The 13,812-nt window shown below is 45.0% G+C and overlaps 1 long non-coding RNA gene across 1 annotated transcript in view; it reads right to left on the reverse strand.

Moving 5' to 3' along the window:
- The window catches only part of LOC140634627 (uncharacterized), a 35,964-nt gene extending 22,418 nt beyond the window's left edge, over window positions 1-13,546 (reverse strand). Inside the window, exons 1-2 of the long non-coding RNA XR_012032037.1 lie at window positions 13,426-13,546; window positions 12,550-12,622 (exon numbers count right to left, since the gene is read on the reverse strand). This is a non-coding gene — a long non-coding RNA (uncharacterized lncRNA). The remainder of the gene's footprint in view (window positions 1-12,549; window positions 12,623-13,425) is intronic.
- Window positions 13,547-13,812: the final 266 nt, after the last annotated feature.

Here is a 13,812-nt window from a genome sequence, read left to right on the forward strand (position 1 = left end):
TTCCTTCCCAAGCCTAGGCTCAAAACTAGCACCCTGTCATTCCCACTTTCTATTGCCCAAGATCATCACTGCCAACCCAGCACCATCAGGGCAGGAGAGTACACTCCTACTCCAGTAGGAAGAACTGCAGAGTCACAGGACCGAGAGGTGTGGATATCAAGAGGGTGAAAAATTGGGAATAACAATGAAACCTATCACAGCACCCTACCAGGAACTGAGTCAGTGGCCTCTGGTAGGGCTTCTCAGACTCTGGCACTCATAAGAATGGCCTCCAGAGCTCATCAAATACAAACTCCTAACCCAATCACTGGAGATCCAGACTCAGTAGGTTTAGGGTGTTTCCAGGTGATGCTGCCACAACTGGTCTACAGGCCACATGTCCAGTCACAATGAGCTAAAGCACACTCCAAGAGCCTGAGCATCAGATCCATGGGATAGTAGGTACAAACATTTTAATTCTCCAGGTAATATCTAATATCTCATAATGCAATGTGAGGACATCTCCTTAGCTAGGGAGAGAAGCCTATTTAGACCCATCTGAAGAGCTTGAGGGAACTGACATCTTATTGCTCCCTACCTTTGGGTAACGGAGAGCACACAACTTGTGCTAAACCCCTCAGCTGTCAAATAAGGATTATAACTTCTAAAAAGCATTCTATAACCCTACCCCCAACACATGCATGCCAAGTTAGTCCTTCCTTCCACTGAGCAATACAATCTCTATTAAAATAGGTATGCCGGGATGTTCCCAATTACCTCTTTTCCACTCTGCTTTCCCCAGAGCTGGTAAGTTCTGTGACAGCTGCCTCCATGTCTTCTCCATGGGTCTCATCTAATGCCTGACACTTATTTGCATCCCAACTCATGTTTGCTGAGTGGACAAAAGAGAGGAAGACCAAGATGTACCTCTCCTAGGGAGACAGGACTCCTATGATGCTGTTCAAGAACACAAAGGATCTGATCACCCATCCCATGCTGGGCCCCTGCCCCACTGTGGCCTCCAGCCTTTCTTGAATTCACATAAAGCAGTGGTTTTCTTCCTGGCTGCATATGACAAGCACCAGGAGATAGTTTTAAAAATCTCAATCCCCAGGCCACCATCCAAACCACTTAAATCAGAAGGCTTGGGGTGGGACCAGGCATTAGTATTTTTTAAGCTCCTGGTGATTTCCACATGCATCCAGGACTGGGGACAGCTGAGTGGCAGAGGGCAGTCAGCCCCCCAGCTCGCAGGTGTCACTGTGAGGCAGACACAGGGGGACCGACGAGTCATGAATGGAATTGAACCGTCTCTGCCACAGGCACTGCAGCTATTTGGAATCAACAAACAATCTGGAGAAACAAGAAACAGATTCTTCCAACCCTGTTATGAAAACAAGGGATTAGCTATTATTGCATAAAAGCCGGTGCCTCACTAATCCTTACAGAACCTGTTTTGTCATGAGTTCCAAAGAAGCTAAGGCTCCACAGAAAGCCCTCTGGGCTAGCAAAAGAGTTGGTCACAGGCTCGGAGAGGGCAACCGGCAGTGGGGCTGGTCTAGGGGCCCTGAGAACAGGAGTGGGGTGGGATGGACCCTGACATCACAGAGTGGGGCAGAGCACAGGGAGAGGAGCACATGGGAATCATGTGCCAGGAAAGTTGGAGAAAGCCCAGAAAGAGGAGGAGGAGAAGAGAAACCCAGATGAGCAGGAAAGAGAGGGTGGGAAGGCAGGGAGGAGAAGGGTTGAGAAGTGGGGTTGGGCCCTGGGAGGTGAATTTGCTTCTCTCCTCGTGGCCAGGATGTGCCCTACATCTCCTAGCCCCCATGGCCCCCCTCCAGCAGCCACTGGGTAAGAGCCGGGGCCGAGAACACAGGGCTGTCTCCTTTCCTGCTGCCCGAGTGCTCTAGGTACCTCCTCCCCAGATGGCCTCATCCCCAGGGACAGGAGATCATGTTCTCCAAGCAGGGAACATGTGGAACCCAGCTGTGGCCCAAAGTTCCATGTCACAAACACCAGGCCGTTTAAGTGCAGGAGAACAATACTGGTGGCTCGGGACCACTCCCACAAGACGATCTTATCGGTTCCTTATCACCCAGAGGGATAAGCACAGACTTGGACTTGTAAAGCTATAAACACCCTCTGCGGATGAGCATCAGCTCAGCAGCAGCGCAGCTTGGCTTTATCAGAGGCCTCTATAACTGAACACCGGAGAGCGTCCTCAAATCCAGTTATCAGGAGCAGGTGATCCATGTGACCATGGGAGTTCAGCTTCAGAACCAGGGCCTCTGGGGACCCCAGTTTGGCTCACTGGTGTCTCAGAGACAAACTGATGGTGGACAAGGGCAGTCTTTTGGCCTGTGTCATACCATCCAGAGAGCACAACATGACCGTTTCCAGACGTTTCTTTTACAGCAGGTACCGCCGTTGGTCACAGCCCATCACATCAGAGTGAGACTAAGCAAAGCACCCACCTTCCCCCTGCCCCACTGCTACATGGGAGAAAGGAATAAGGATGTTGCAGAGCTGGGGGTTTCTGCTTTGGCCAGAGCAGAGGGGACATGCTGCTTGATCTTCTGATAATATTTTGCCTTCCGAGGAATCCGATGGCAAATCCAGTTTAAAGTGAACCATCAACTCGGCAAAGACCACTCACTCCTGCATTGGGATGGTGGTGGGATTCTTCTCGACAGCATTCAGCTGTGATTGTACTGGTTCTGCTGAGGACACCACCTTGCTGGTTCACCCTTGTATTCAAGCACTGCAAGCCTCAGGCAGCCCCAAAGCCTGCCTTCCAGACCAGCAACCAGGACAGTCCAAACCAGGCAAATACCAGGTTGGGCTCCATTTGGGCTTAACATGTGGCAGCAGCCACTGCCAGCAGGTCATGGGGGTGAGGGTGGGGGGTCCAAAGGGAAAACACACTGACCACTTGTGACCCTGCCAGGCACGTGGTAAGTGCTCAAGGACTAAGCAAATCCACATCTGCCCATGGGATTCCTCAAGAGCCTGTCTACCTTCTGGTCACCTGTCCCTCACAGCCACTGGTCCCAGAACCCAATTTTGTTTAACATGCAGCCCAAAAAGAAAGCTGGTTCTTGGCAGAGTGTCCAGCTGTGATGCACAGAGGCTGGATCATAACTTTGCTCCCCTGTCCCTTCAGCCTGTGAGCTCTGGAAGAGGCCTTAAGTTCCCAGGAAAGAGATTAATAGCTAATAGCCCCATGTCCCTCGGCTACCCCATCTCCCGCAGCCACGGGCAACTCCACTCTGTATCTGGAGTGGTGGTAGGGAGTGTGGCTAAGTCATGCTCTTGTGTGCTTGTTTTTTGATTTGATTGCTTTTGGAGAAACAAAGAATTTCATGGTGTGCCAGATTTCTCTACAGAGCTGAAAAAACAGTCAAGAACCCTCTCTGTAGCCTCTGCCACACTCACCCACCTGTAAATAACCCCCTTCCCACCTGTTCTCCCCTTACTCCTCTGTGTCGTTATCTATTTCTTCTTCCATCTTGTCTCTTTCCTTTCTTCTTCCCTGTTAGACTGTTCCCCCTCCTCCCCTTCATCCCTCTCTACACCCACACCCCGTGGGACCCCTCTGGGAAGACGGCAGAGGGGTGATGGTTAGCCATGGGGGTCGGGTGGGGAAAAGCTCCTTTGCACCATCTCATCTACTGCATCCACAGTAGATTGAGCAATTTCCTTTCATTATATTGTGCATTTTAGGATGAAAGTCCCCCTCAACTGAACTTGAGAACTTATTTTTTAAATGGCAAAGCGAAAGAAATGTGTCTCGAGTAACTGAAAATAATCAGCGAACCTGGTGACCATCTGCATTTCTATGACAAGAAGTAAATTAAAACCCACTAGAATGGCATGAGGGTGAAACAGGATTGTCTTCATACCAGAGTAAACAAATCTGATGGTAAATATTTACTATGACCCTACCACCAGCAAAGTGTAGGTCTTCAGAGTTTCTACCTCAGGCTCGCCTAGATTCAGATATTCTGGGGAACTTCTCAGCAGGGCAATTCTGGACAGAAAGGGAGAATGCCTCATCTCCCATGAGGCATGAGGTGCGGGCCTCATCCCCCACCGCACACCACCTGCCTGACCCTCGATCACCCCAGCCTACACCTGTCAAAACTCCTCCCCCACGATGGGAGCAGTGGCCACAACTACATCTGAGCCCCCTTGTGAGGCCATGGACTCTGGTTCTGAGAGGATGGGTGCCAACCTTGGTGGATCCAAGCCAGCAGCCTCCCTCACCTCCTGACCCACCTCCAGGGGCATCTTGACAGGACCACTCTGAGCTCTTTCTCTTCTCTCTCATTCTCTCTCTCTCTCTCTCTCTCCCCAGTCTCAGCATTTTGTAGCCCAGCTCATTCCGTGACTGTCATGCTAGTTGGGACATCATTGTGCCTACCCACAGAGGCAAAAAATGTTCCTGCCCTGACAGATGGGCCTTTAAGAAGATGAATAATTTTTACTAGACGTTCTCCACAAAACAGTCACGAAAAAAATTCAATGCTCCAGGGTGCTGACCTAAAGACTTCCGATCATAGCTACTCCCATTAAATGTCAAACTTTTCCCAGAACACCTCCAAAATGAGATGAGTTCAAGACTGTACAGTAGATGCTTATGAATTCAGCTATTTTGAAATGGTATTGCAATGAGATTGAGTCTTTGAGAGACATATCCTGGTAGAAATTTCCATGCAGGAGCCCTGTTGAATTTGGTCTTTCAATTTTTTAAGACATTTGAAAATCCCATTCTTTCTGCCATGGGAGTGGGGACAGCCTGTGGAGGGAACAGTTTCTGGGACTTTAAGGTGGTGAAGATCTCTTCTGCTTCACAAGGATCTATTTATGTTCATCCCTGACTGCTGGTGTCTTCTGATTCCTGTTGGTACACAGTCTAGTTGCCACCTGGGCCTGGCCTGCCTGCCTACCATACCTGTCACAGTATCACTAGGGGGCAAAGTCATCTCTTTCATGGGTTGTTTTGAGGACAGTTTGACTTTCAACTCATTGATTTCTTTTCTTCCATTGTTAGAGATCGAGAAATGCAAATCCAATTTACTATTTTAATGGGCACACCAATAAAAATAACACTTGTGTAACACTGTGGATTGTGGGGCATTTAAACAAAAATCGGGTTGCTTCATCGTTCAAACAGCCAATAACATAGGAATCGCTATTTCCCCAATATTTTGATCCCTCCCTGGGTGGTAGGGAGATTAAACAAGTTGCCAGAGGTCAAACCACCCACAGTGGTAGATGGGGCTGCGGCCAGAACTGGGTTTCTGCCTCCTTGGTCACTGCTCATCTACCACAGCTCTCTTCCATCAGAAGCTGCTGGGAAGCTTTCATTCTTCTGCCTTCCAGCAATGCCACCCTTGCAGAAAGAGCAGAGCCCACTGTTTCCAAAGTTCTCCAAAGCAGATGCCCCCAAAGTCTCTGGGGGAATGCAGCCGAGGCCTAACGTCACCACTTCACTGTGTCCCAGAGGACACTCCTGTTCGGTGGTCTTTGGCATGGAGGAGAGTGGCCAACCTTCTTCCTTCAAGTCCTTCTCATCTCATAAACAGGGAACTAACTCATGTTTCAGCCAGAGTGCAATCAGCGCCCCAGACCACATTGAGTGGTGTGGAATACGGGCTTTATTACAGAGAATAGCCCTTCCACCATGCTGGGAGCTAGATGAGGTGCCTGTGTGAGTGGCTACCTCTGAGCCCGGTGCTTGGTGGGCAGGAGGTCAGCAGGCCAGCCCCTAGCAGGGGAAGAAGGACAGAAGATCTGTCTCTCACTGCGTCCTCCAGCCATGATGACATGGGTGACCTGCAAAGTAAATCGGATACAGAAGAGGAGATGCACAGAAGCCAGAGCTGTTCAGACCTGACTGCTGCTCCACTGCACAAGGTCAGCCAGCAGGCCAGGGACGTGCGGCTCCATCCACACTACGGTGCCTGCCCTGCTATGACCTGCTGAGCATAAAAACAGCCACTAATTTACTCTTTCCAAGTCTCATACAAATATCTCCTATGGCAAACTGTATATTTTTTCACCCCATCTACCCATATAAATGGTTTGACCTGACTTCAGATGCTTGCTAGTCTCTCTGCAGTTCACATCACATAGATAGAGCCCAAAAGGAAAACCTAATTTCAATAGGGCTGAAGCCAGACTTAGGTTAAGGTCCAATCTGTAGGCCAAAGCCTATTTTGAAAAGTCTTCTTTAATATTGTCTACTGAGTCCTATTTCACAGAAACTTGCATGAAACTTTTTAGAGACATGTAACCATGAGTAAAATACCCTTATTTCTTGCTCAGGCAGCAAATCTCACCCCAAAATACACTAATACTATTGACACACTGAGATTCACATCTTGTCACTTGTCTAAAAAACTGTGGACAGGCTTTCAGAGAAGATCGCCTTCTACTATTCTAAAGTGTGGCTTTAAATTATTAAACCAGGGGCCACCTGGGTGGGTCAGTCAGTTAAGCGTCTGTCTCTTGATTATAGCTCAGGTCATGATCTCAGGGTCGTGAGATCAAGCCCCCGTGTTGGACTTCTCACTAGATATGGAGCCTACTTAGGATTGATTCTCTCTCTTCCTCTGTCCCTCCCCAACTTCTCTCTCTCTTAAAAAAAAAAATCGTTAAGCCAAAGTAACTTCTGACCCCTCCATAGTTCATCCACACAATATGAATGGTGGTTTATCCCACTCTGCACCAATGCAGGGCCATCTCAGGCTCAGATAAAAGGCAGCATACACCAGGGCTTCCTCTAAAAAAGAAGACAAGACATCTCATGTGTTCCTTAAAGGCTCTGGTTGATGAAATCTAGCAAGTCTTTCTTCTGCACATATGTATGACACACACACAATGATGAATAAAATCTGTCCAGATGGGTAAAAACTTTCTGATCTCTGTTATGAATACCAAAAGGACCCAGAAATCAATAGATTGCCTGAGAGTGTGGTGGTTTTTATTTTCATTAGTTGATTGAAGTGTCCAAGACACCATGATGAATGAAGCTGGAGCATCACTGTACTGGGGGAATACGTCACATTATCCCAGGAAACCCTTGCAAAATTCCCTGTCTGGTTAACTGAGCTTTCCTATAAATTCAGTATTCACTATATCAATTTTACTGTCATCATTGAAAATTTCAATAAAATACACTGGTCTATTTTCCTGCTTTACTCTATAACACAGGCCTAGCACATGCTAAGCAATAAACAGTAATGAATGAAATAATCACATTTTCCACTACTGATCTAAGATTTCAAAGGGCTTCAAATTTATATTCTGTATGCAACAATTCCTTTCCAATATCATAAAAACAAAAGCTAGGTATAAACTACTGGCTGGATCTCTAATAAACTTAGACTATGCTTTAAAGGGTTATTTTAAATAAATCCCTACTATGAATTTGTTTTCTTACCACTTGCTTTTTGGACAAAGGATTTCCTGTCACAGGATACTCTGGTAAATTGAGGAAATCCATTGATTTATCAATTCAGCAAATTTTTCACATTCTCTTTGTTGTAGACGCTATGTTGGCCTTGAAAAATGATAAATATAGAGTTCAGCCTCTATCTTGAAAAAATATGGTCTAGATTTCAAGATGTACCACAAAGCTATAGTAATTTTAAAAGTATGGTACTGGCACACAAATGGGCACATAGATCAATGGAGCAAAACAGAGAGCCCAGAAATAAACCCAAATTTATTTGGTCAGTTAATTTCCAATAAAGATAGAAAATACAATGGGAAAAAGTTTCTTCAACAAATGGTGTTAGGAAAACTGGACTCCTTCAAGCAAGAGAATGAAACTCAATCGCTTTCTTACACCATACACAAAAAAATAAACTCAAAATGGATTAAAGACCTAAATACAAGACCTGAAACCATACAATTCCTAGAAGAAAACATAGGCAGTAATCTCTTTGATATTAATCATAGTAAACACATTTCTAGATATGTCTCCCTTGGCAAGGGAAACAAAAGCAAAATTAAACCATTGGAACTACACCAACATAAAAGGCTTTTACACAGTGAAGTAAATCATCATCAAAATAGAAAGACAACCAACCAAATAGGAGAAGATATTTGTAAATCATGTATGTGATAAGGGGTTAATATCCAAAATATATAAAGAACTTACACAATTCAACACCAATACAAACAAACAAGCAAGCAAGTAATCCAAATAGAAATGGGCAGAAGATATGAACAGACATTTTTCCAAAGAAGACATACAGATGGTCAACAGACACATGAAGAGATGCCCAGCCTCACTAATTATCAGGGAAATGCAAATCAAGACCACAAGGAGATATCATCGCATGGCTGTCAGAATGACTAAAATAAAAAACACAAGAGTTGACAAGTGTTAGGGAGGATGTGGAGAAAAAGGAACCCTTGTGCACTCTTGGTGGGGATGCAAACTGGTGGAGATACTGTGGAAAACAACATGGAGCTTCCTGAAAAACTTAAAAATAGAAATTCCATATGATCCAGTAATTTTACTACTGGGTATTTACCCAAAGAAAATGAAAACACTAATTTGAAAAGATATATGCACTCCTATGTTTATTGCAATATTATTTACAGCAGCCAAGATATGGAACCAACCCAACTGTCCATCCATAGATACATTGATAAAGAAGATATGGCATATATACAGTATGGAATATTACTCATCCACAAAAAAGAAGGAAATCTTACTATTTGCGACAACATGGATGGATCCAGAGGGTATAATGCCAAATGAAATAAGTTAGTCAGAGATATACAGCTCGCATACAATTTCACTCAGATGTGGAATTTAAGAAACAAAACAAAGAAAAAAGAGACAAACAAAAAAATAGACTCTTAAATATAGAGAACAACTGATGGTTGCAAAAGGGGAAGTGGGTGGGGGGATGGATGAAATAGGTGAAAGGGATTAAGAGTACACTTATCTTGAGCACTGTGCAATGTATAGAATTGTTTAATCATTCTATTGCACACCTGTAACTGATATAACACATGTTAATTATATTTTAATTTTTTAAAGCAACACCACCAAAAATGCTGACCACCACCACCAACAACCACTATATATAATCTAATTGATGATGTAGAGAAGTGAAGTAAACCAGAAATTACAAGACAGTGGGATAAGCTAAGATGACAAATGCTTTAAGTTGAAAAGACAGATGCTCCTACAGTGAGAGAGGGCCACCCTGGTAAGAAGGAATAGTCTATTTCTGCCACTGTGTAGAGTTGCTAGTACTGATGATAGACTAACTTTGGTCAATTTTATCATTCTTTTAAAATTCTCTGCAGACCATGCACCTCTCATTATCCGCATGCTTCCAGGCCACCTCCCTTCCCTGATAGCCCCTGATTGACAGGGAGCCAAGAGATTTACCACAGAGCAGAAGAGGAGAAGAGCACGGGCAAACGTGAATCCTAGCTAATCAGAGACCACCCCTCAGAGAGCTAACAAGGACTTCGGGGGAAATTGAGTTTCTGGATCAGATCCATTGTAATCTGGTCATAATTGGGACATTAATCTTAATATGAGGTTACTGGTGGCCAAGTTGGTAAGTCATGGTAATAATCAGGTAACATGACAGAAGCCTCCACAGAGGGGCCCAAAGGGATAATTCTCTATCCTGTGGTGGGGGACACATCAGTAAAGACATTGGAAAAGAGCCGCATCTGTCTGGCCAGGTAGATAGGTGAGTTTGGGGATCTCTGGGCAGAGGAAACCCGTTGGGCAAAGCCTAGAAAGGCCTGTCACTAAGGGCCACCTGTTAGCATAGAGGGACTTGGGAGCAGGTGCAGGAGGGTCAGACGATATGGATGAAGAGGTAGATTAAGGGCATCTATACTATCCTGAGGATTTAGGACAGAAATTTGGAGCAAATCTTGTGCCTCTCTATTCTCCTATGTCCCTCTTCAGATTTTGTGCTAGGTAGCTAACACATCAGAAAGCATTCTGGGGGTCACCTGGGTGGCTCAGTGGTTGAGCATCTGCCTTTGGCTCAGATCAGGATCCCTGGGTGCTGGGATTGAGTCCTGCATTGGGCTCCCCATGGAGAGTCTGCTTCTCCTTCTCCCTATGTCTCTCTCTCTCTCTCTCTCTCTGTGTGTGTCTCTCATGAATAAATAAAATCTTTTTTAAAAAGAAAAGGAAGGAAGAAAGAAAGAAAGAAAGAAAGAAAGAAAGAAAGAAAGAAAGAAAGAGAAAGAAAGAAAGAAAGAGAGAAGGAAGGAAGGAAGGAAGGAAGGAAGGAAGGAAGGAAGGAAGGAAGAAAGAAAGAAAGAAAGAAAGAAAGAAAGAAAGAAAGAAAGAAAGAAAGAAAACAAGAAAACAAGAAAACAAGCAAGCAAGCATGCATTTTGGGTGAAGGTGATCAAAAGGTACAAATTTCCAATTTTTAAAATAAGGAAGTCACCGAGATGTCACGTACAGCGTGGCCATTATAGTTACCTATACTGGATGGTATATTTGAAAACTGCCAAGAGACTAGATCTCATCACAATAACAACAACAACAAAATGTGTAAAATGTGTAAAACAAAATGTGTATGGTGATGGATATAAACTAGACTTATTGTGGTAATCATTTTGCAATGTATACAAATATTGGATCATTATGTTGTACACCTGAAAGTAATATAATGTTACATGCTGGTTATGCCTTAATTTTTAAAATTGAATTGACATGGTCCTCCAAAAAAAAGCACTTGACAATTTTTCTAATAAACAGGCACCAGTGGAGGATATTAAGCAGGGAATGCCATTGGGTTGTGTTTTAGATACCTCACGCTGGCTAGATCTGGAGACTGGACAAGGGGAGGGAGCCAGGACAGGGAAGACACAGTCCAGCCAGGCCTGATGCTGACCAGAAGAGGAGGGAGGAAGATCATTCAGTAAAGAGGAGTTGTGGGATTCAGTATCTGATAGACATAACCCTGAGGGAAATGGCCTGGCCCTGGTTTCCGGCACAAATGGTAATGGTACAACTCACAGGGGGACATATCCAGGAAGAAGGTCATGATTCAAAGGAAGGAAGAAAAGAAGGTGGGATGAACTGTGGCAGGTAGATTTTGAGGTGTTGAAAGACATTCTGCTGGAGTCATCCTGCAGAGAGGCTTCTGCAAATCTTATAGGTTGTACACATTCAAGCAAACGGGGCTGGGGGGAGGGGGGGTGGTCACTCAGCAAAATGGATTGTGTAACAAGAGAACGGGATAAGGGACAGAAGTCCAGGAAGCGCCAACATTGAGGAGTGGCTGTGGAAACTGTCAGCGCTCTCAGGAAACATGTCAGAGGGAAGAGGAGAGGCTGGGGCTCAGAAGCCACGGGAGGAGCGGGTTTCCAGGAGCAAATGACCCACACAGCAGGGCCGTCAGATCGAGATAAAGTGCAAGACGCAGTGTTCCCGTAGCTCCACTGAGAAGAAAATCAAAGTAGGTGAAACCAACTTGAGTAACATATTTTAACCCCCTCTAGCCAAAATTGTAGGATTTCAAATTTTAATTAATATAAAAAGTACCGAGAAACTTAACATTCTTTGTTTCAAACCAGATCTCAGAAACCTGGTGTGTATTTTACACTTGTACATCTCAATTCAGATGCTAAATTTTTACCAGCAAGGCGTGAGCTATATCTGGATCTCATAAAATTTACAGTTGAGAAAGCTGCATTCACAGACCCAAGTTGTCCCAATCATACTTAAATGTTGTTCAAAGAGCACCTGGGTGGCTCAATCAGTTGGGCACCTGACTCTTGGTTTCAGCTCAGGTCATGATCTCAGGGTCCTAGGATAGAACCCTGAGTTGGGTCCCCCACCCAGCAAGGATCCTGCTTGGGATTCTTCTCTCCCTCTCCCTCTGCCTCTGCCCCAGCTCTCTCTCTCTCTCTCTCTCTCTCTCTCTCTCTCAGATAAATAAATAAATATTTTTTTAATGTTTCTCAGTAACCGAATCAAGTATGTCCTTTTAAATTTTAAATAATTAAAATTAAGTGAACAATTCAGTTGCTTAACAAATGCTCTGCCACATTTCCAGTGTTCTTGAAATAACCCTCTGGCCAGTTGACCACTCTTCCAGACACTGCCGTGGATGGTGCCGAGCCATAGAATCAAATGACACAGAGCAGCCAATGGACACAATGGGCCAGAGACCATGACACAAGGCAGTGGGAAGAAGCAATGGTTCCAGTGGCTAATGGTGCCATAGCTTGGGAGTAGGGGGTCAATGGATGGAGGAAAACTAAGGGAAAGTCAAGAGTTAAAGTAAATTTCTTGGATATCGACTTCGTAATGAAGGAGGGAGAAAATACAGTAGCCACAGTGAATGCAGAACCATGGGACCTTGGATTTTTATTTCATGAGACAGGAGAGTATCAGGAATGTTGGCAGGCCCAGGGAAAGAGGCAGTGCTGAGACAGAGGCTGCCGCATCGGCGGATAAGGGAGGCGATCTTTGAGACTTTATTTCTCTGAAATCCCTGGGTAAAGCAACACGTGCTAATGACAGTCGTACAATAAAGTTTATGAAGCACTTACTATGGGTTGGTCGCGCTTTCTTCGTGTATCATCACATTTAATCAACCTGTGATTCCAGAATTGTAGATTTTACCTGGAGAAGAAAAGCAGAGACTGGAATGATCATTGTTAAATCAGTTGGAACTGACGCACAATCATGATCATCACATGATCCCCGAGGAATATGCTGACATTTGGATCTCGGAACTAACAGGGAAGGCTTCCAATTATATTGGCTTCCTCTTTCACATGGTGGGCTTTGCTGGCTCATATGTATCACTGCCATGAAGCAGCTTCTGACTTGGAAGCGGCATAGGAACAGCAGGAAGGACAGATGGATCCTGAGTCCCCTGTCCCAGGGCGGTGCCGCCCCTTGGGGGTCATGGAGCCTTGGCGAAAACGTTGCCTGCAAGGAGCGTTTGACGATTGCTGCTCTCGGTGGAGCCAAGGGCCCACCTATGAAATTCCCTTCTTTGTTCACGGTGACCAAATCATGTGCAAAGTCCTGTGCAAGATCCCTCTGTCAGTGACTGGAAACCGTAGGGAAAAATGGTCCGTCTGAACCAGCCTGGCAGAGAGGCAAACAGCTGCTCACACACGCAGAAAACATGTCTAGCCCACTTCAAAGACCTCGTGCATGTCTTAACCACCAAAGGAAGGAATTCTGAAAAGAAACCCATAAATAAGTCTTGCAGGGGGAAGACATGTTCAGCATTTTTGATTGCTTTGTTGAAAGGCAAAGCTTTCTTCCCCTTTCTTCTTTTGCTGATCTTGAGCCAATAGAGCTATTGACATCATTTTTTTTTTAACTGAGTACCAGAAATGTACTTTTTTTCTCTAAATTTGCCCATCTGGAATAGCAATCCTGGTACATAAGAGAAAAGGCAGTAGCCTCACCTGGTTTGCAGGATTCCAGTGCTGGCCAGCTCCATAAGTTCTGCACAAGAGATGCTCTTTGGGCCACAGCGGCAGGCACCAGAAGGAAAACCTTGGGTGGAAAGGTTAATCTCAGTGTTCGTCCTCCCTACGGTCGCGCTGGTTTGTTCGGATGAAGAGGGCTGGCTCAGGGGATCGGCAGTGTCAGGTCAGTACCAAGACCATATTAGGACTCTACACAAACTGCTAATACTTACGTGAGCGAAGCGTCTAAATGCTTTATGTATTCATATATTTAAATTCCTTTTCTCTTCATAACAGCCCTCACAGGCACAGAAAGGGTAAGTAACTTATCCAAAGTCACACAGCTGTCAGGTGCCAGAGTTTTTGACTAGAGTGCTTGGCTCT

Source organism: Canis lupus, chromosome 6 (assembly GCF_048164855.1).
Source record: "Canis lupus baileyi chromosome 6, mCanLup2.hap1, whole genome shotgun sequence".
NCBI lineage: Eukaryota > Metazoa > Chordata > Mammalia > Carnivora > Canidae > Canis > Canis lupus.